Source organism: Arachis ipaensis, chromosome B6, assembly GCF_059453495.1.
Source record: "Arachis ipaensis isolate K30076 ecotype BB chromosome B6, ASM5945349v1, whole genome shotgun sequence".
Taxonomy (NCBI): Eukaryota; Viridiplantae; Streptophyta; class Magnoliopsida; order Fabales; family Fabaceae; genus Arachis; species Arachis ipaensis.
This window is the reverse complement of record NC_142441.1, coordinates 17,799,834-17,822,060: the sequence shown is the minus strand read 5'-3', so window position 1 is coordinate 17,822,060 and position 22,227 is coordinate 17,799,834. Positions and strand designations below refer to the sequence as shown.

At 37.6% G+C, this 22,227-nt stretch overlaps 1 pseudogene; it reads right to left on the bottom strand.

Moving 5' to 3' along the window:
• Positions 1 to 6,715: 6,715 nt before the first annotated feature.
• Positions 6,716 to 22,227, bottom strand: part of LOC107645752 (protein DETOXIFICATION 14-like) — a 37,345-nt pseudogene continuing 21,833 nt past the window's right edge.

Here is a 22,227-nt window from a genome sequence, read left to right as displayed (position 1 = left end):
TCAATTGTATCATTTACAAATTTTAGTTATGTAATAAATAACAAAATTATGACTATCAGAGACTTAAATAGTCCTTATTAAACATGTATAACATTATCATAAAGTTCTATTAGAATTATTACATGTATGCAACAGAAAATTCATGAACATTTAGGTTTATCAATATAATCGTCTGGACTTAATTAAGATTACCGGATTTTAAAACAATGGAGTTCACCTGGATTTAAATATTGGGTCATTTTTCTAAGGGTGGAGATAATTCATTAAATTTTATTTTCTGATCTCATCTATGATGATCATTTCTCTTTTTTAATGCGTAAACTTTAAATTATTCATTATTTAGCCTTGTCTAGAATCATATCTCATGTCAAAACTATATAAAATGCTTATCATTGGGACCATCTTGATGTAAGATACTCACAAAGATATTTGGTAAATGTGATACTTTTGTTTATGTAATGTGTTACTTAGATTTTTTTATCAATGGTAGATGTAGGCTTATTTGTTTTAAATTTTTTAATGGAAGTACATAAGGAGTACATAATATATAAAGTGTAATAACTCAACAAATATTTTAAGAAAATTTTTCATTCTCTTCCAACATGTTATTTAGATTATTTTTTTATCAATGGTAGATGTAAGTTTCTTTGTTATAATTTTTTTGTGAGAGTACATAAGGAGTACATAGTATATAAAATGTAATAACTCAACCGATATTTTAAGGAGATTTTTCATTCTCTTCAACAATGAGAATAACTTATTTTTCTAAAAAAAAATTATAACAAATAAGTCTACATCTACTATTGATAAAAAAATAATTTAGGTAACATAATGTAATCTCCCTTTGGTTGGAATGTAATTAATATTGACTTTGGTTCTACCTCCAAGAAATTAACAAATAAAAAAGTTGTGTTTATTTTGCAATCTTTGTAGACAATCTATTAGATATTGCAATATGCACATCAGCATTGAAAGGTATCAGAAACTAGTGAATGAGAGTGAAGAAGTTGAGAAGACATAGAGAACTCAGAGAAAGAGGGGGTGCATGTTATTGCATTTTTGAAGTGAAAAATCACAGGTTTACAATTGTACTAAACTATTTATAGACATACTAAACTATCTGTGCCAGCTCAGCAAGCTTAAACTAACTCTGTAACAAACTAATAAACTAAACAGCTAAATGAAGACTAACTAACTCCATTATCCTCCTTTACTCTATCATGCCCCCTCAAACTCACAGAGGCTGAATCTTCAGAATTCTGCACTTTGAGTTTGTCTCTGAGATTGAGGAAAGCTGTTGATGGGAGAGCCTTGGTGAAGGTGTCAACAATTTGGATTGAGCTCGACACATGGCTAACACGAATTTCATTCTTAGTCACATAATCCCTTACAAAATGTAGGTCAATTTCAAAGTGCTTTGTCTTTGAATGGAGGATTGGATTGGCAGCCAATAGCACTGCACTTTGATTATCGCAGTAAGCAACAGGAGCTTTAGATATCCTCCACTTTAGCTCACCTACTAAGCCTTTTATCCATATTAACTCAGCTACCAAATCCGTTAACGCCCTGTACTCAGCTTCAGTACTGGATCTTGCTATTGCTCCTTGCTTCTTTGAATGCCATGATACTAAGTTCATGCCTAAGTAGACACAGAACACCCCAATGAATTTTCGATCATTGGGATCACCTGCCTAGTCTGAATCATAGTAGGTTGCCAGTGTTAGAAATGAAGTGGGTGGGGCTTTGTTGAGCTTGAAGCCATAAGTTGCAGTCCCACTAACATATCTCAGGATTTGTTTAATTAATTTCCAATGTGTCTCTAGTGAATTTTGCATAAACTGAGCTACTTTATTCATACTAAACGACAGCTCGAGTCTTGTGATAGTGAGGTATTGCAGGCTCCCTACCACTGAGCGATACAATTGAGGGTTGTCACATTTTGCTCCTCCTGTGGCTTGAATCTTCAAAGTAGAGGGTAAGGGTGTATGGCACAGTTTGCACCCTATCATTCCTGCTTTAACCAGCAAATCCTGTACATATTTACCTTGTGACATAAGCATTCCACCATCACTAGTTTGAGTTACTTGAATTCCTAAAAAGTAATGTAGAGTCCCCATGTCTTTTAGAGCAAAGGTAGAGTTTAGTCATTGAGTCACTTCAGAAATCTCCTTGTCCAAGTTGCCAGTGATGATTATATCATCAACATAGATGAGAACATAGGTAAGTGAGGCTGGAGAGTGCTTGACAAACACTGAAACATCAGATTTGGTGGCTGAGAAGCCCAAACTGCAAAGGGCAGCGGAGAGCTTGAAGTACCAAGCCCTTGGTGCTTGTCTTTAATCCATAGAGGGCCTTTGTAAGTTTGCACACGAATGTGACATCACCAACAATGTATCCCTGTGGTTGCCTCATATAGACATCCTCACTTAACTCCCCATAGAGAAATGCATTGTTTACATCCAGTTGTCGTATAGACCATGACTCTGCCAATGCAATTGTGAGTATAACTCGGATAGATGTCGGTTTTACAACCGGACTGTATGTCTCTATAAAATCAAACCCAGGCCTTTGGGAGAATCCTTGAGCAACAAGCCTGGCTTTGTGTTTTTGCAAGCTGCCATCAGCATTGTATTTGAGCCAAAATACCCACTTACTCCCTATGGCTTCTCTGTCGATTGGGAGTGGAACAAACCTCCATGTATTATTCTTTTGAAGAGTTGCAAATTCAGCATCCATGGCCCTTTTCCACATTGGATCCTCTAATGCCTGCTTGACAGATTTTGGTTCTACACTCGCACAAAAGACTTTAGGCTTAACAATGCCAGCTTTGTCTCTAGTCACCATGGGGTGAGTATTAACAGAGCTAACTGGTGGAGGGACTATTTTTAAATCAGAAATTGGGATTGGGACCGGTATGTCTGATGGTGTTCTATGGGAGGAATTTAGGGACGGTAATGTGAAGGAAGAAGGCTGCAGGTCATTGGATATAATGGGAGAACTCGTTGGTAGAGGTAAAGTGGGACAGTGAGAAACAGGTGCACCAAAATTAAGAGAGGTCGATGGAGGGATGTGAGATGGAATGGTAACTGAGGGTGGTGTTGGGAATACAGAAATAGAAGGGGCTGGCTGTGGACGTGGAATGATAGGAATGCATGGTGGTGGCTGATGGGCATTAGTTGTAGGTTCTGAATTAAATTCATAAAATTCATGAAATTCTGAGGCTGGGTCTTTGAAAGGGAAGGTAGTTTCATCAAACACCACATGCCTTGTGATGATCACTTTTCCGGAATTTGTGAGGCATTTGTAGCCTTTGTGAGAGGTGCCATAACCAAGAAACACACTAGATGAAGACCTAAAATCAAGCTTGTTTTTGTTGTAGGGCCTTAAATGTGGAAAACATAGACAGCCAAAGACCTTGAGGTTCTCATAAGGGGGCTGCTTGTTGAACAATTTCTCAGCTGGGGACACCCCATTCAGCACTAGAGTTGGAAGAATATTGATCAACTGTGCCACTGTAATGAAAGCCTCACCCCGAAACTTGATCGCCATAGAAGCTGCTGCAAGCGTTGTGAGCCACATTTCCACCTCTATGCTTCCTCTCAGCTGTACCATTTTGCTGATGGACATGTGGACATGAAAACCTGTGAATAATGCCTTGTTCCTGCAACATTTTGGACAAACTGACATATTTTGCAGCATTATCACTTTGAAAAGTGTTCCGAGGATTACCTGAAACTGTAGATCGATCTCGGTCGAGATCTGCGGTGGTGGCCGGAGCTGATGTGTCCGACTTGTTGGACTTGGGATGCTGCTGATCCTTCGTCACCGGAGGGTGGTGGTACCTGCAAGAGACTCCGATGCCTAAGTTAGCATGGGCTTTAAGCAGGTATTTTGTAGAATCAGAGTATGAGTTATACCTGAGTGCTCCAGTATATTTATAGTAGTATAGGTTGACCTTTCCAGATAAGATAAGTGAGTTATCTTATCTTATCTTATGAGTGAAGTCATCTTATCTTCAAGGGGAACCGTCCTTATCTTTCTAGGCTTTAGTTGCCTTTAGATTTGGGCTATGCCCCTTTATTTGGGTCTGCTTGGGCTCCCTGTAGCGATTTAGCCAAGCTCTTTGAGAAGAGGTCGGAAATTTCAGACCTGAAGAGGTCGGTCAACTTGTCTTTAATCAGGCCGGGTCGTACAGCTCGATCCAGGACATGAACAAAAAGCTTTTAGTTTGGCATTAAGCTGAAGTTCAGCCATATGTTGGAAATATAAAAACACTGTTTTCAATTGAGCTCTACTTCTAATCAAATACAACAAAGTGAATCTGGAATATGCATCAATAAAATTGACAAAGTAATTATTTCCATTGCAATTAGAAATTGGGGCTGGTCCCCAAATGTCAGAATACACAAGCTCTAGAGGAGCATGATACACTGTTTGAGAATCAGTAAACGGTAAAGAATGAGATTTGTCTATGCAACAAGAGGGACAAAGCGACTTATTTGGAGAAAAGGGGAGATTACATTGCTGTAAAACTTTTGAGACTACATTATGTGAGGCATGTCCAAGACGAGCATGCCACAACATGGATTTGATCTAAAATTGACTCCACCGAGCCAAGAAGTGCAACAGGTGGGTGTACAGGATGAAAATTCAGCAACTTATACATGCCTTTTTCAACAGTTCCATTCAAGAGCAGTTCCTTAGAATCCTGAGATTTGACACAACAACCTTGAGAGTGAAATTCGAAAAAGACATTATTGTCACGACAAAATTGATAGATACTTAGTAAGTTCTTGGTTATATCAAGCACTAGTAGTAATTTCTGCATAATAAGAGTTTTAGAGCTCAATTCAGTTTTAAAATATGCTTTTCCAACACAATTAATGCTCAAACCTGTTCCGTTGCCAACAACTACTTGTTCTGGACCATCATAATTCTCCTTTTCAGCCACATTCTAAGGGACAGATGTCATATGATGTGTTGCACCTGAGTTTGGGTACCACACAGAGTCATTGAGAGTTGCTGGATTTGCTAACACATGGCTGTAATTGGCCCCTGGTTGCTCAATTTTTTGAGGCCTGTTACTGGTCCTTCCATGGAATTGATCTGAAACTTGAGATTGTGAATCTTCTTCATACCTGTACCAACAGGTTTAGGCTGTGTGGCCAACCTTGTTGCACAGCTGACACTGAGGCCTATCATAGTGTGATCTCTCATAATTTTGTGTTCTTCCATAGTGTTGATTCCTTGACCTGTCATCAAACTGTTGTTGCCTTTCACCATATTATTGTTGATTTCTAAATCCAGAGGCATGCCATCCTCCTTTGTCAAATCTTCCTCTTCCTCTAAAGCCTCCTCGAAAATTTCTTGTTTGAGTCCAATTTGCTTAATATTGAGGGCTTTCTTGCAAACCTTCTTGATTCGCATAGTTGGACTGTGCTATGTTTGCATATGCTGCCTGATTCAGCTCAGTTTTTCTGAACCTCTCCAACATGCTTTCATTAGCAAAAAGCACTGCCTCTAATTCTCCAACTGTGATTCCCTGTGGTCTTATTAGCAGTGAGGTGAGCAAAGGTGCATATTCTTTAGTTAGGCCATGGAGCAGAGCATTGACATGATCACTTTCACTCACTGTCTCTTCTACTGACACTAATGCATCAATTGTGCCTTTTATCGACAACACATACTCATTTACTGACGGACCTATGCGAGTAGTGCTCAATTTGTTCCTTAATTGCATGATTCTAGCTTTGATTTGTAAAGCGAAATGAGTCTCTAACCTGTTCCATATCTGATAGGTAAACATGCAGCCAACCATTTGAGTAGTGTAGGGTTTTGTCATTGAAGCAAGAAGCCAAGACTTGAATAAAGCATCTTGCCTTTTCCATCGTTGAAATTCTGGATTAACACCTCCATTTTTAAGAAACTGCAGTGGAATTCCAATTCCAGTGATGTGATTCAATAGATCATTACCTTCAATCATTGCCTCTACTTGATCCTTCCATTGCTGAAAATTTTCACTGTCCAGCTTCATGTAGATGGGAGTTGCAACAAATCCAGGTGTGCTCGCCGTTTGTGCTGAGCTATGAGTGTTCCCTGAAGCTGCCATGGCGTTGATCTCGTTTTCCATTGGAACGTAGCTTTGATACCATGAAAGGTATCAGAAACTAGTGAATGAGAGTGAAGAAGTTGAGAAAGACAGAGAGAACTCAGAGAAAGAAGGGGTGCGTGTTATTGTATCTTCGAAGTAAAAAATCGCAGGCTCACAATTGTACTACACTATTTATAGACATACATAGAAGCTTCTGGAGTATGTGAAACTATTTGTGCCAGCTCAGCAAACTTAAACTAACTCTGTAACAAACTAACAAACTAAATAGTTGAATGAAGACTAACTAACTCCACTCTTCTCCTTTACTCTATCAAGCACTTTCGACTTTCAAGCACATATTTGACTGTTTTCAAACTAATAATTTCAAGAACAGTATTATGGATGATGTGAAGAGACGAAATGAACTATGAATGAAAATTTATATTCACAACAACCAATAGCAAACACAAGAAAAATGGTAAGCACAATGGTCATTCATATTGACAACAACAAGATAATTAAAGAATTTTCTTAATTATAACTTTGAATATACACACATAACAATTCTCTCATACTAATACATATTCATAATAAATATCATCTTAAATATTTAAATCTAATCTCTCACACTAATGCATGTTTTATAGAAGATCTTTCTTCAAATATCTTTTCTTTTGCCTTTATTGCCTGCAATTCAAAAAAAAATATAGCATGAAGTAACAAGTAAAATATGTTTTTTCTAACATTCTAAATAGTAGAAAAGAAGCCAATCAACTAAACAGACTCTAAAAACTAGAAAAATAAGGACAAACCTGTTTTTTTTCAATTTGTACTTATTATAATGAGTAGAGAAAGCAAAATTACTTTGCAAAAAGTACCACTTATTATTCCAATCCACAAATTTTTAACTCTCAACTGTACACAAAAACTCAATATAATAGCAACTGGAATTCCCAAAATATAATAAGCTCCAAGGTTCACATATGTTCTTAACTTTTACCAACCACATCCTATAGCAATACCTATATATTAACATGACTAAGTGTTACAATTCATAGAAAGACATAAATTGTGCATTAAATAATAATGCTAAGAGAAAAAAAAATTATCAACCTGAAAAGGTACCATGTAAAGTGTCTAATATAATAGAGACACATATTATGGAAATCATATTTGTGACATAATCTAACACATCTTGTTCATAGCTAAAAAAATAGCTTAAAATTTTTTGGCATCTAAAAATGGTTGAGCTCACTAGAAGAGCCTGTAAGTCTGCAAGAGTTATGGCAGCTATGACCACCATTCGTACTTCTCTTGAATTTCCAGTTCCCAATGCATCTGAAATTCTAGTGCTAAAAAAATCACAAAAAATAACAAAATTTAATGACAAAAAAATATGTAATTAATATAAAATAATATGTATATGATAATAAAAATAAAACCTTGCTACTGAGCCAATTGCTTCTGGTATTGTATAGATTGTTGTGGTGATTGAGTAACTAGCCAGAAAAATTTCAACATTTAAACAAAATTAGCACAACTAATATGGAATGGATATGAATATGAATATTGAACTATGAATAATAATTTCAAGGGGAGGGGAGATTACTACGGTACAGAGCAATATGTATAGATATTTCCTCTAAATAAAGGTGAATGAGACACGTGCAAATGCTGAGAAATGTTGTCAGATGCTGCACAGGTGTTGCAGAGGTGTTTGGTGAAGGCTTGTTTGCGACTTTGTTATGAGCGTCATATAAATATTCAATAAAGGATTAATTATTTATTAAGGATTTATTATTGTGTGTTGTTAGAGTAGAATAGAATAGTAATTTGAGGTTATTATTATTATTATTATTGTTGTTGTTGTTGTTGTTGTTGTTGTTGTTGTTGTTGCTATACAAATTTAATTTGTTAATTAAAAAATGTTACATTTGTTTAATGTGGTCTATTGCTACATTTTGTAGGGTTTACAGATGTTGCAATGTGACCACTATATGCCGCCGGATCGGTACAATCCAATAGTGGAGGGGCATTTACGGGACATCGGCTTTTATAATGTTTCACAGATTGGAGTTGTCCAATGTCAGTCGGCATTGGTTAATGCTCTGATAGAGAGATGGCGCCCTGAGACTCACACATTCCATTTTCCAGTTGGTGAGTGTGTCGTGATGTTGGAGGACGTGGCGTTAATTCTTGGTCTTCCGATGAATGGTCTGCCAGTTACAGGACCGACACTCAGTAGTTTTGAGGCATTAGATGGTGAATGCTTGGATCATTTTGGTGTTGCACCTAGGAAGGCAGACTGTAGGGGAAGTTTCATCAAGTTGACGTGGTTTCGAGGATTGAAAGATCGTTTAGTCTTGGTTAATGATATTCAGATTCAGAGGTACGTGAAGTGCCACATAATGTTATTGTTTGGAACCATCGTGTTTGGAGATAAGTCTGGGACAGGGGTGCATTGGAAGTTTCTGCCTTTACTCCGTAACTTTGGCGGGATCATACAGTTCAGTTGGGGATCAGCATGCCTGGCACACCTGTATAGAGCGTTGTGTAGGGCAACTCGTGTCGACTGTAAGGAGAATGATGGTCCACTGACATTGTTGCTTACCTGGGCTTGGATCCGTCTACCATTCATTGCGCCGATTCCTGGCAATCCTCGAATCTTTCCAATTACAAATAGGTAAATTTGATTACTAAATGCTTTGAAATAGTGTATTCTAAAATTGATTGATAAATGTTACTTAACGAATTGTCTGATGTCAGGTGGCGTAACTGGGAGCGTGAGAATTGGCCTTACAGATTTCCTACCCTTGCAGACTTTAGGAGAGCACTAAATGGTCTGCAAGAAGGACAGGTTTGTTGTAACAAACAAGTAGTTGTTTTAGTTTAGCCGTATTATTATTCAGTGTGTAATCCTCTTTTACTTGAATAATGTGTGCAGTTTGTTTGGGAGGCTTATGCAATTGGTCGGATCGATCCAGACGTGATTCCTCCTGACATCCGTCAGCATTCGGCTATTTGGAGTGCCACAGTTCTGCTTATATCTTTTGAATGCATTGAGTGGCATGCATCTGATAGACTGAGGAGGCAATTTGGCTTGACTCAGGGCGTTCCTCATCAAGAGCGGGATCTAGGTGAAGCACACGGCAAAGTTCTGACAGGTCCTAAGAATCAAGATTGGTTTGGAAACCACTCATTCTGGGTTATTGATAAAAGGATTTTTGACGGTTTAAAATTTCTCAATGAATTCTCGTTGCTAGTATAGTTTCTAAACCATCAAATAATCCTTTCATGCAAAAAATTGTTTGTCACAAGCAACAAACCCCTATAAAAATAATAACCGAAGTATTCAAATTTGGGGTCGTCTCTCAAGGAATTGCAGGGAAGTATGTTACTATTAGTTATGGGATTGTATCTTTTTGGGTTTTTGAAATGTGGAACAAGGAATGTAAATAACAAGGAAATAAAATAATAATTAAGAAAACTCTTGGCAAGGTATGAAAATTAGAAGTCCTATCCTAGTTATCCTTATCAATTGTGATGAGAATTGTCCATCGCTCCTACTTAGTTAACCTCTAACCATGAAGGAAAGTCAAGTAGATAAATTAATTTGATTCCTCAAGTCCTAGTTAACTCCTAAGGAAAGACTAGCTTTAGAGGGATTCAAATCAACTAGCAAATTTTAATTATCAAACAACAAAGGAGTTTGATAACTCAAGAGTCTCCAATTACTCAACCAAAGCCAAAAGGAGAGAAATCTACACTAAAATCCAACCAAGCATTTTGTCAAACACTTAGAAGGCATAACATAAAAACATAGAAATTAATAAGAGATAATAAAACCTAAACAACCAATTGCAAGCATCAATGATGACAAATAAAGGAAGAAGCAATAAACATGAAATACCTCAAATTGCATTAAATAAAAAATCAAATCTAACATGAGAATTCATAAACTAAATTGGAGAAATAAACAAATCAACAAGAGAAATAAATAAACTAGAAAGCTAGAACAATTAAGAGTAGAAGAGAAACTAATTAAACTAGGATAGAAATATGAAATTGAGAATAGCTAAACCTAATAATCCTAAAATATAGAGAGAGGAGAGAGCCTCTCTCTCTCTAGAAACTACATCTAAAACCTCAAATTATTTGAATGAAAGTTGTGTGAATGAATTAATCTGATTCTCCCACTCTGCAGCCTCTAATATGTGTTTTTTGGGCTTGAAACTGGGCCAAAAATAGCCCAAAAATTGCCCCCAGCAATTTCTGATACGTCCAGCAAGTGGCTCTGTCACGCGTACGCGTGATGCACGTGTGCGCATCGCTTAACTGCATGGCAACTATAGCAAATTGCATATTATTTTGAAGCCCCGGATGTTAGCTTTCCAACGCCACTAAAACCGCCTCATTTGGACCTCTGTAGCTCAAGTTATGGTCGATTTAGTACGAAGAGTTCAGGGTTGACAGCTTAGCGATTCCTTTAATTTCTTGTATTCCTTCCACTTTTGCATGTTTCCTTTCCATCCTCTAAGCCATTCCTGCCCTATAAACCCTAAAATCACTTAACACACATATCATGGCATCGAATGGTAATAAGAGAGAATTAAAATTAGCAAATTTAAGGCCAAAGAAGCAAGTTTTCAATCATAGCACAAAATTAGGAAGGAAAATGTAAAACATGCGAATTCAATGAATAAGTGTGAGAATAGTGGATAAAATCCACTCAATTAAGCACAAGATGTGCCACGAAATAGTGGTACATCAAATCTCCTCACACTTAAACATTAGCATGTCCTCATGCTAAGCTCAAGAGAAACTATAAGAGTGAAGAGGAATGGTAGAAAGTATGAAATGCAACCTATCTATATGAATGCAACTACATGCAAAATGTTTTTACCTACTTTGTTTAAAAGTAAATAAATTCTCCAAGAATAAATATGAACTGGGTCTCACTAATTCAAATCACAAAATAAAGTACAAGTAAACTTGCAAGAAGATAGCTCATGAAAACCGGGAACACAGAATCAAGCATTGAACCCTCATTGGAAGTGTATATGCACTCTAATTGCTCAAGTGTGTAGGGTTAATCCACTCTATCTTCTCTAGTCATGCTTTCTAAAATTTTGTTCTTCATCTAACCAATCAACAAATATTTAGTGTACAAATGCAAACATCATGAGGTCTTTTCAAGGTTATAATGGGGCTAAGGTAAGGGTGAGGATATATGTATGGCCAAGTGAGCTATACTTTGAATCTTTGACTAACCTAAGTTCTCACCTAACATACACACACTCTATATAACTCTAAAATCATGTCTAGCTACCAAAAATCCCACTTTTTTCATCACATACTTATGTATCAATTTTTAATTCCACCACATATGCATTGATCTTTTTATTGGACTTAACATTGGGGTAATTTTATCCCCTATTCATAAGTATTTTTGGCTTTTTTTTATTTTTTATTTTTTATTTTTTTTATTTTATTTATTTATTTATTTATTTATATATATAAATGAAATCATAATATATCAATGCATATGGTTTTTCAATTTTCACATGAGTAAGCACCTAAATTCCTAATATTTTTGTCAATAAAACATAACATATTCTCATCAACCCAAGTTCCCACAATTCTCCCACACTTAGTTGATACATAATCTCTATCTTAAGCTAACCAAAGATTCAAATGAGATAATTAATTATTTTTCTGCTTAAGGCTAGTGATGTGGTAAAATACAGAACAAATGAGGATTAAAAGGCTCAAAGTGGCAAACAAAGGTAATTGAAATGGTAGGCTATTTGGGATAAGTGAGCTAATAACAAATGATGGCCTCAATCATATATATGCATGAATATACACTAAACAATGGACATATAGAATGGAACAAACCATAGATTGAAATCATAGAGAAGAAAACACACAAGAATAAAATTTATGGTTAAATAATGTAACCATATAATTAAGCTCAAAATCTCACAGGTTGTGTGTTCTTAGCTATAAACCATGTTCTAAATTAAAATCTTCAAACAAGCTTAACAAAAAGTTTTAATTTAAATTAGTAAAATGCTATAAAAAAGGGTCTTTGAAAAAGAACTTATCACTCCAACCAAGTAGTGGTAGAAGAACATGCACAAAATTAACAAACATGCAATCAAACATGCAAATGAAACAACTAATTTAACAAGGAAAATTAAACATTGGTGTTGAAATAGGAAATAACTAACCCACGGAAGTCGGTATCGACCTCCCCACACTTAAAGATTGCACCGTCCTCGGTGCATGCTAAGATGTGCAAATGGACGGGCTGCTACAACTGACGCTTTTCTCCAAATATTGTGCAGATTAACTCGTCGGTTGCCCCATTGAGAAGCTTTTCCTTTCCCTTCTTCGGTGGCCATCCTGAAAGAAGAGAAAAAGGAAGAAAAGTAACCCAAAAATAAAGATAAGAAAATAAATAAAATATGAGTGGGTTAATGTAAAATAAGGAGGGTCTCAGCTACATGGTAGCTAAAATATGCAAGTGAGGAAAACAGTAGAAGCAAATGGCATATCAATAGTGCAAAAATTGCAATAATGGGGGAGAGAGCGGGTCATGAAAGACAATAGAAATTCATATCAATGCAAAGGGAATACAAGTGTCATAGAAGATTATCATTGACTTAAATAATATTACCCAATCAGAATAGAACAAGTCACTGAGCACCAAAATAATACCAGAAAAGATACAACAGTTGAATAAGAACATTTAACACCAACGAAAACATAATGAACTTAGAAGAGAAAATATAAACATGCACAAAGTTAAAATGCAATAAATGAAGATATGAATGAAGTAAAAGAGAATGAAAGAGAATAAAGATGAGAAGTTAAAGAAAGGAAGAAGAAGTAAGGAAGAAAGGGGGAAGAAAGAAGGAGAAAGGAGAAGGGAATGAGAAACGGGACGCGATGTGCGCGTGCAAGTCACGCGTGCGCGTGAGAACTACATTAGCCATGCGACGCGTACGCATCACCTACGCGTACGCGTGGGTTGCCGAAAATGAACACCAACGTGCAAGCGTCGGTTACGCGTACGCGTGAGAACCTGCGCAGCTCCAGCACCATGGCATCACAACTTTCTGTTCAAGCACTCTTTCACGCCGATTGGCAATCCCACGCATACGCATCAAGGATGCTTATGCGTGGATTGGCAAAAATGCAAGGAACGCGTACGCGTGCAGCACGCGTACGCGTAGGTTGGCTTGTGTGCCAGGCACCCCTCCCGCGTCGTTCCAGTACAACCCTCTATCCGTTTTCTCTTTATTGCGCAGTCACACACGACGCGTGCGCGTCGATTCCTTTCTTTTTTTTTATGCAGATGATTATGCAGAAATTATGAATGAACACTAGAAAAAACAAAATAAAATAAAACTAGGAATGGAAAGGGACGATCATACCATGGTGGGTTGTCTCCCACCTAGCACTTTTAGTTATTTTCCTTAAGTTGGATATTTGGTGGGTTCCTTGTCATGGTGACTTGTGCTTGAACTCATCTTGAAACTACCACCAACGCTTGGACTTCCAATAAGCTCTATCTATTCCAAGTAAATTCCCCAAGCTTTGATGGAGTTCTTCACAAGCTTTGAGCTCCCAAAATTGATCCTCTTGTATGCCCGGATCCCAAATCTTGTTTCTACACCCGTCTTGACGTGGATCACCATTGTCCCAACCGGGTGGCAAGCAGTCCGAATTCTCAATGCAATACTAAACTCTTCTCTTAGATCCAACCAAATGTTCACTAGTTCCACCCTTGCATCTAGCTCTTGAAGTATCGACCTTGATGAGCCTTGATTTGCAACTCCAACCACTAAACATTCTTCTCTTACGCTTAATGCCACAAAGACTCCTAAGTTGGCCATCCGTTTCAAGAATACCATACTCAAGTGGGATAGGGAGGCAAATAGAGGTAAGTTTTACCCACTCAAGTGAAGGAGTAGACGGCCACCTAGGTAGAGAAGTTTCCAATGATCTTGACAAAGCATGTTCAACTCCTGTCCAACCCTTCCAAAGGACTTCCACCCTTTGAGAAGATTTTTCACCTTCAAGCTCTTCCTCACCAAGTTCATCAAACTCTTCTCCGTCACTCACATCATAACCATGAGGTTGAGAGAAATCTACCTCAATGTTGCTTTCAATTTCATCGGGGGAAGGTTCTTCAATTTCATCTCCAAGGGAACTTGTTTCTTGATCTATCCCATCCAATTCTTCATAAGGAACATGCCACGGAGGGTGTGCACTAGCCTCCTTGACATCAATTTCAATCTTCTTGGAGGAATACTCTACAACTCTTGATTCCCATGGAGGTTCAGCATCTCCTAAGTCTTCAACCACTTCTTCCTCTTCAACTATTACGGCTTCTTCCACTTGTTCTAATACAAAATCACATTCCTCATTGTCTACCAGAGTTTTTAGTGTCTCCTTCATGCTACGCTCTTCTATTGATTCTCGACATGTAGCCATGGGAGTACTTTGAGTGTCCAAATATTGGGAAGCTAATCGATTTACTACCTCGGTCAATGCAGCCGTGAATTCTAGTACTTCCCTTTTCATCTCTCTTTGCCCTTGAAAAAGAACACCAAGAGTGTCATGCATTGAAGATTGAGGTGGATATGAGGGCTCATTACTTAGGAGAAAAGGTTCATGATAAGAGGGTGGTTCATCATAATAAGGATGTGGTGGTTCATCACTCTCCATCTTTTCCACTTGTTGCACAAGACACTTCAGTTCCTTGTTCTTAAGTTGAGATTCTTTAGCCATAAGAGCTTCGTGTGATCTTCGGCATACCACTCGCTCCAATTGATGAATGGTTTCTTGAAATCGATCCATTGTTTTCTTGAGACGATCCTTTGATTCTTGTTCCGCTCGGATTGCATGATTAGGATCATATGGCTCTTGGGTTGATGGACGTGGACATGGTGTATATGGAAGTGGTGGTTCTTGGGAGTAATTGGGTTGGAATTGGGGTGGTTCTATGTATGGTTCATATGGCTCATAGGGTGGTTGATATGGTGGATATGGGTTAGGATCATATGAGGGTGTTTGGTAGTAAGAGACTTGTGAGTATGGTGGTTCAAAACTATGTTGAGGCGGGGGTTCATAGGCGTATGGTGGTGGTTGTTGACAAGTACAATAAGGACTACCACATCCATTAGATTGATATGCATTAGGATTGGAGTTATACCTATATGAGACTGGAGGAGGTTGTTGCCGAGAAGGTTGGGCATATGCTTGAGGCTCCTCCTACCTTTGATTGTTCCATCCTTGATGCATGTTCTCATTATAGCTTCCATTTCCTACAACATAATTTGAACCAGACTCATAGCCAAAGGGATGAGAATTCATAGTAGCAAGTAAAAACAAAAACTAATAAGAGAATAATGAGACTAAACTCCTAAAACTAGAAACAACTAACAAAGAAACGAAAAAACAAAATTATTCACAATATTTACAATGATCAATAATAAGGCACACATTTGCAATTTCTTGGCAATGGCGCCATTTTGATGAACGGATTTTTGACGATTTAGAATTCCTCAATGAATTCTCATTGCTAGTATAGTTTCTAAACCAACAAAGAATCCTTTCATGCAAAAAATTGTTTGTCACAAGCAACAAACCCCTATAAAAATAATAACTGAAGTATTCAAACCTCGAGTCGTCTCTCAAGAAATTGCAGGGAAGTATGTTACTATTGGTTATGGGATTGTATCTTTTTGTGTTTTTGAAATGTGGAACAAGGAATGTAAATAACAAGGAAATAAAATAATAATTAAGAAAACTCTTGGCAAGGTATGAAAATTAGAAGTCCTATCCTAGTTATCCTTATCAATTGTGATGAGAATTGTCCATCACTCCCACTTAGTTAACCTCTAACCATGAAGGAAAGTCACAAAGGAGTTTGATAACTCAAGAGTTTTCAATTACTCAACCAAAGCCAAAAGGAGAGAAATCTACACTAAAATCCAACCAAGTATTTTGTCAAATACTTGGAAGGCATAACATAAAAAATAGAAATTAATAAGAGATAATAAAACCTAAACAACCAATTGCAAGCATCAATGATGACAAATAAAGGAAGAAGCAATAAATATGAAATACCTCAAATTGCATTAAATAGAAAATCAAATCTAACATGAGAATTCATAAACTAAATTGGGGAAATAAACAAATCAACAAGAGAAATAAATAAACTTGAAAGCTAGAACAATTAAGAGTAGAAGAGAAACTAATTAAACTAGGATAGAAATCTGAAATTGAGAATAGCTAAACCTAAGAATCCTAAAACCTAGAGAGAGGAGAGAGCCTCTCTCTCTCTAGAAACTACATCTAAAACCTCAAATTATTTGAATGAAAGTTGTGTGAATGAATTAATCTGATTCCCCCACTCTGCAGCCTCTAATCTGTGTTTTTCGGACTTGAAACTGGGCCAAAAATAACCCAAAAATTGCCCTCAGCGATTTCTGATACGTCCAGCAAGTGGCTCTGTCACGCGTACACGTTGTCCACGCGTACGCGTCGCTGAAATTTCGCAGGGTCACGCGTACGCGTGATGCACGCGTGTGTGTCGCTTAACTGCATGGCAACTATGGCAAATTGCATATCATTTTGAAGCCCCAGATGTTAGCTTTTCAACGCCACTAAAATCGCCTCATTTGGACCTCTGTAGCTCAAGTTATGGTTGATTTAGTACGAAGAGGTCAGGGTTGACAGCTTAGCGATTCCTTCAATTTCTTGTATTCCTTCCACCTTTGCATGCTTCCTTTCCATCCTCTAAGCCATTCCTGCCCTATAAACCCTGAAATCACTTAACACACATATCACGACATCGAATGGTAATAAGAGAGAATTAAAATTAGCAAATTTAAGGCCAAAGAAGCAAGTTTTCAATCATAGCACAAAATTAGGAAGGAAAATGTAAAACATGTGAATTCAATGAATAAGTGTGAGAATAGTGGATAAAATCCACTCAATTAAGCAAAGATGTGCCACAAAATAGTGGTGCATCAGTTATGCATTGGACGAATCGGTATAGTCATGTTCTTGTCGAGCACATGGTTCCCTCACAACATCAGCTAGAAATCTACTTGCATTGGTACCGAGGTACATATGGTGACCACTTGCGCCTGTCAGATCTCGAACCGTCGGAGAATCAGGACGGTGATCCTATGCATAATCAGGATGATCAACAAGTACAACCACCGCCACCACTATCGCCTCCGCAACCGCCACCCCCCCCCACACAAACACAGGCACAGTAAGAGCCTGAGAAGTTCACACCATACATCCCTGACACACAGTCTGCAGATTATTTCACACCACCATATCCAGTACATCAACAGTATTGGAGTGTCCCGCATCAAGAATCAGATGCATAGGTCGTTTAGCCAGCTGCTTGGATTCATGGCTCCTGTGCCAGGTTATTCACATCCCGGTTACGGAGCCATTCCCACCGACCAGAGGGCCCAGCCGAGTGGGATTGCTCCAGGTAGATTGTCATTGGATACGAGACCTCGACAGCTCACTTCCTCTGGTAATTTCGGAGGTAGACTTTCTGTTTACTCGAGTAGGAGTGATGATGCCACGAGGGGGATCATACAGAGTGGACATTCACGTCGTATTCCGATGGCCTAAAGCCCTAAACCTAGCCCTGTAAACTCATCAAACTTGGTTCATTTTGTAGACATCATGTACATATAGTTGCCAATCCAGCCGCTGGTTCGCACAATAAGCAAACACATGTCGACACGGAAGCCGGTTGACCTGGAATTTACCACGGTCACACCGTTGTCGACGGAAGTCCACTGCATACTCCACACCACTTGGACACTCACGCACTTCAAATACCTTATTTTGTCGGTCAAAGCAACTAACTTGGATGTTACCCACTGCCCACTGATTTGCATGCAGTTTGGTGGTTATAAGCTCAGAGAACACATGTCCTGCATTAATTTGAGCCTCAGCCTCGGCTTTTTTTCGGGTGAACAATTCATTAAGCCTATAAAACGTTGCCTTAACAAGTGCAGTGACTGGAAGATTTCGAGCCCCTTTCAGTACTGAGTTGATTCATTCCACTAGATTAGTGGTCGTATGACCCCATCGATATCCCCCATCAAATGCTAAAGCATACTTCTCATGTGGAATCCGATCTAACCAGTTGGTATAAGCCTCACCCCGCTCGCGTAAACACTGATAACGTGTCTCGTACTCGCGAACTGTTCGCGAGTATCCTGTCAATAAAAAAAAGACCCACTATAAATAACGTTCATCATAATAACTGGGTTCAATAGTATCTGTAATCGTAACTATCATACCGATGCTGACGATAAGCTTCTGCAGATACGGAGCCTTGAACTCCCTCAAAAGGTTGGACTCTATATGTCTGATGCAAAACATGTGGAATGCTCTTGGAGGAGACCAAGCTCCGTTACTGCGAGCAATAGCTGACCCAATGGAATCGTGCTGATCGGAGATAAGGCCCACTCCATCACGTGTCACAACATGCTGTCGCAAGTTACTAAGAAAAAAGTGCCAAGCCTCAGATGTCTCTCACTCAACTATCGCAAATGCAATAGGCACGATGTTGTTGTTGTCATCCTGCGAAACTGCAACCAACAAACAACCATTGTATTTTCCATACAAATGAGTTCCATCTACCTGCACTATTGGCTTGCAATGTCTGAATGCTCTAATACAAGGGTAATAACTCCAGAAGACTCGGTGTAATACACGAATATTAGGAACCAAGTCATCTCCCTGATACGCAGGCATTGTTTCAAAATGAACGACTGCGGATGGCTCCTTGTGACACATGGCCTCAAACCATATCGGCAAGGCTTCATACGAAGCTTCCCAACCTTTGAAACTTTAACTTATGGTGTAGTTAAACTTTGACTGTACTTCCGCAATTACCGATTTCACCTTTAAAGATGGGTCAACTTCTACCAACGGCTTTATTGCTTCTACAATTGTGTTGGAATCTAGCTTCGAATGATATTGAGAAATGGTGGCCCTAGTACAGGTGTGACTACCATTGTACCTGCTTATCCCTGAACAGTACTTTCTGGACATTTTGCTCACCCTGATAAGCCAATCACATCATGCGCCATACTGGGTGCATTTAGCATAGAATGTCGTCGGTTCTGACTCATGCACCCGATAATCTACACCTCTGTGAATAGTATAATCTTTCATCGCCTTAATTACTGCCTCCCTAGAACTGAATTCCATGCCCACGGTAAATTCACCATCTAGCATAACGGGAAGCTCCCCTGCAATCACATCACAAATTTTATAGTTGTCAGAACTAATAGTCTAATAAACTAATAATCACACAAAAATGGAAAACATAGTTATCAAAATCGAACCGGTGATCAAACCGGTAGCTCACTGGTTCAATCGAGGGATCATTAGTTCAACCAGTAGATCACTGGTTCAATCGGTGGATCACTGGTTCAACTGGTGGATAACTGGTTCAACCGGTGGATCAGTACTTGAACCGATTGACCCGGTCCTATGTAAATAAAAAACAATCCATAGTCAAATTTTCACTAGCATTTTAAATATATCTAGCTATTTTAAAATAATATGAAACAGGAACAATAAGTATTTTGTTAATTTTACCGAGTTTGACCGATTTTAACCGGTTCACTCCAGATCAGATCGATTCGTACCGGTTCATTTCCTTGTGCAGTCTCATCATCGGACCGGACCGGTCTAAGATCCGGTTCATCAGTTTTTTGGTCGAACCGACCGATCCAAACCAGTTCATTGGTTTTTCGATCAAACCGGCCGGTCCGATCCAGTTTTAGTAACAATGATGGAAAATACTAAATATCTCAGCATACATGTTTACTTGATAATTAAACATTAAACAATTACTAATTATATGTTATATTTTGCCTATTTACCGTTGTCTTAATTATTTGTCCTAAACTCAAAACCCATGCACAAATCATGCTTTAACAAATCTTAATTTAAAATGATGACGTACCTGCATTTACATATTCAGGAAATTCCGGTGCATGCATGGCCTCCAAATCTAACGACCGCATGAAAGTCGGCTCCTCAAATGGCTACTGGTTTGCTAGTGCATTTGCCACATCCGCCACATCTACCACCATAGCATCGTCAGCATGATCTTCGTCTACACCCGAATGAACGACCTCGTAGTTACTTTCAAACTCTTTTTCACTATCACTGTTGTAATCTTCCAACTCAATATCTCGGTCGGCTGCAGATTGCTCGAACTCAATATATAATTCGATGAACGATATTCGAGACCAACTTTCACGATATACTGAAAATATTTCTTGCATGCTCGCTTCATCGGTCACGTAGTTCGTCTGAAATTGTACGAACCCACCAAACACAAATATAGGATATCTGTACAGAATACATGCCACTCTCCTAGATATTTGAGAATCCATCTTCTCACAAATGACACCTTTTAATTCTTCAAATGACAGTGTGAATGGAATAATATCTAATGAATTTTTACACACAAATTTTACTCCTTCTGATATTTGTAATAAAATTTGGCCATGATAATACACCTTTAATCATACTCTATCATCCATGATAATAGAGAAGAAGAGAAAGAGTAAGACGGTCTGCAGCAATTCGGAGAACAAGAGAGGAGGAAGAAGATGAAGTGGATGCTCAATCTGGATTTGGAAATATATATATATATATACACACATCAGAAATCGGACGGTCTGACCGCTTTCTTGGTCATTCGAAATTTTTTGAACATTAAAATCGAACTGTTCGATTAGAGAACAGCCCGCCAAAAAAAAATTGGACTCCAACAAATCGGTGGGTTTGATTTAAGATCCTTTCAGATTTTTGGTCAGAGGCCTTAAAATCGATGGGTCCAATTTGCTTGGCCCAAATCAAATTCATCATGCGTGCATGAAATCGCTGGGTCCAATTTCTTTGTACCCAGCTATCCTTGCACCACAAATCGGACGGTCCGATTTGTGTCCCCTCTCCCATACAAGAAATCGAACCGTCCGATTTTCCTCCATCAGTTAACAGCCGTCACAACAGTGTTAATCCCCCCTACGATCCATAACTGGGCGTAACACCAAAGTGTGTGTCATATGCAAAAAAATTAGCCCTAGTTTGGAATGGATATGAATATGAATATTGAACTATGAGTAATAATTTCAAGGAGATTACTACGGTACAAAGTAATATGTACAATATTTTCTCTAAATAAAGGTGAATGCGACACGTGCAAATGCTAAGAAATGCTGTCAGACGCTGCACATGTGTTGCAGAGGTGTTTGATGAAGGCTTGTTTGCGGCTTTGTGCTAAGCTAACGGGTTGATAATTTTGTGGGCTTTTTAATTGTTAGTCATGTGTGGACTGTTAGGTGAGTGCATGAAAAATTATTAGCTGGGTAATGCATTGTGGATACGAAGGTCCGTGAATTAATTCTAACATATTAGTGTTTTAAAAACTAATCAATAGGGTAATTTAATATTTTTAGAATCAAAATCAAATTTCTAATTTATAATAGAGTCGAAAATTCTTAATTAATACTATAATGGTAGTTTTGTCTTTTTAAATTAATGTTAAATGACATTTTATTCTTTTTAATCTTTTTTAAATTAATTTTCAAATATTATTTTACTCTTTTATAAATTAATTATAGGAGTATTTTAGTCTTTTTAAAAATTAAAATTTATAATTTTTAATATAATTAGATAATTTTTATTCTAAAAGCATATTTTAATCATTTTAAGATTAATTCTAAAAATTTATTTAAGTCTTTTAGTAAGGGTAGTTTAGTTTGTCTACTATTTAATTAAATTTTTTATTTCTAATACAGTTAAACAATCTTAATTAATTTTATAAACATAATTTAATATTTTAAAATTAATGTTTAAAGAGTATTTCAATATTTTAAATAAAAACTTGAAGGGTATTTTTATCTTTTTAAAATTAATTTTTAAAGGTCTTTTAGTCTCTTAAATAAATTTTACAAAACTAAATTCTTATTTAAAATAATACTGTTTTACTGATATTTTGTATGCTATTTTTTTCAATCAATTAAATGCATGAATCTTACAAAATTTACACAAAA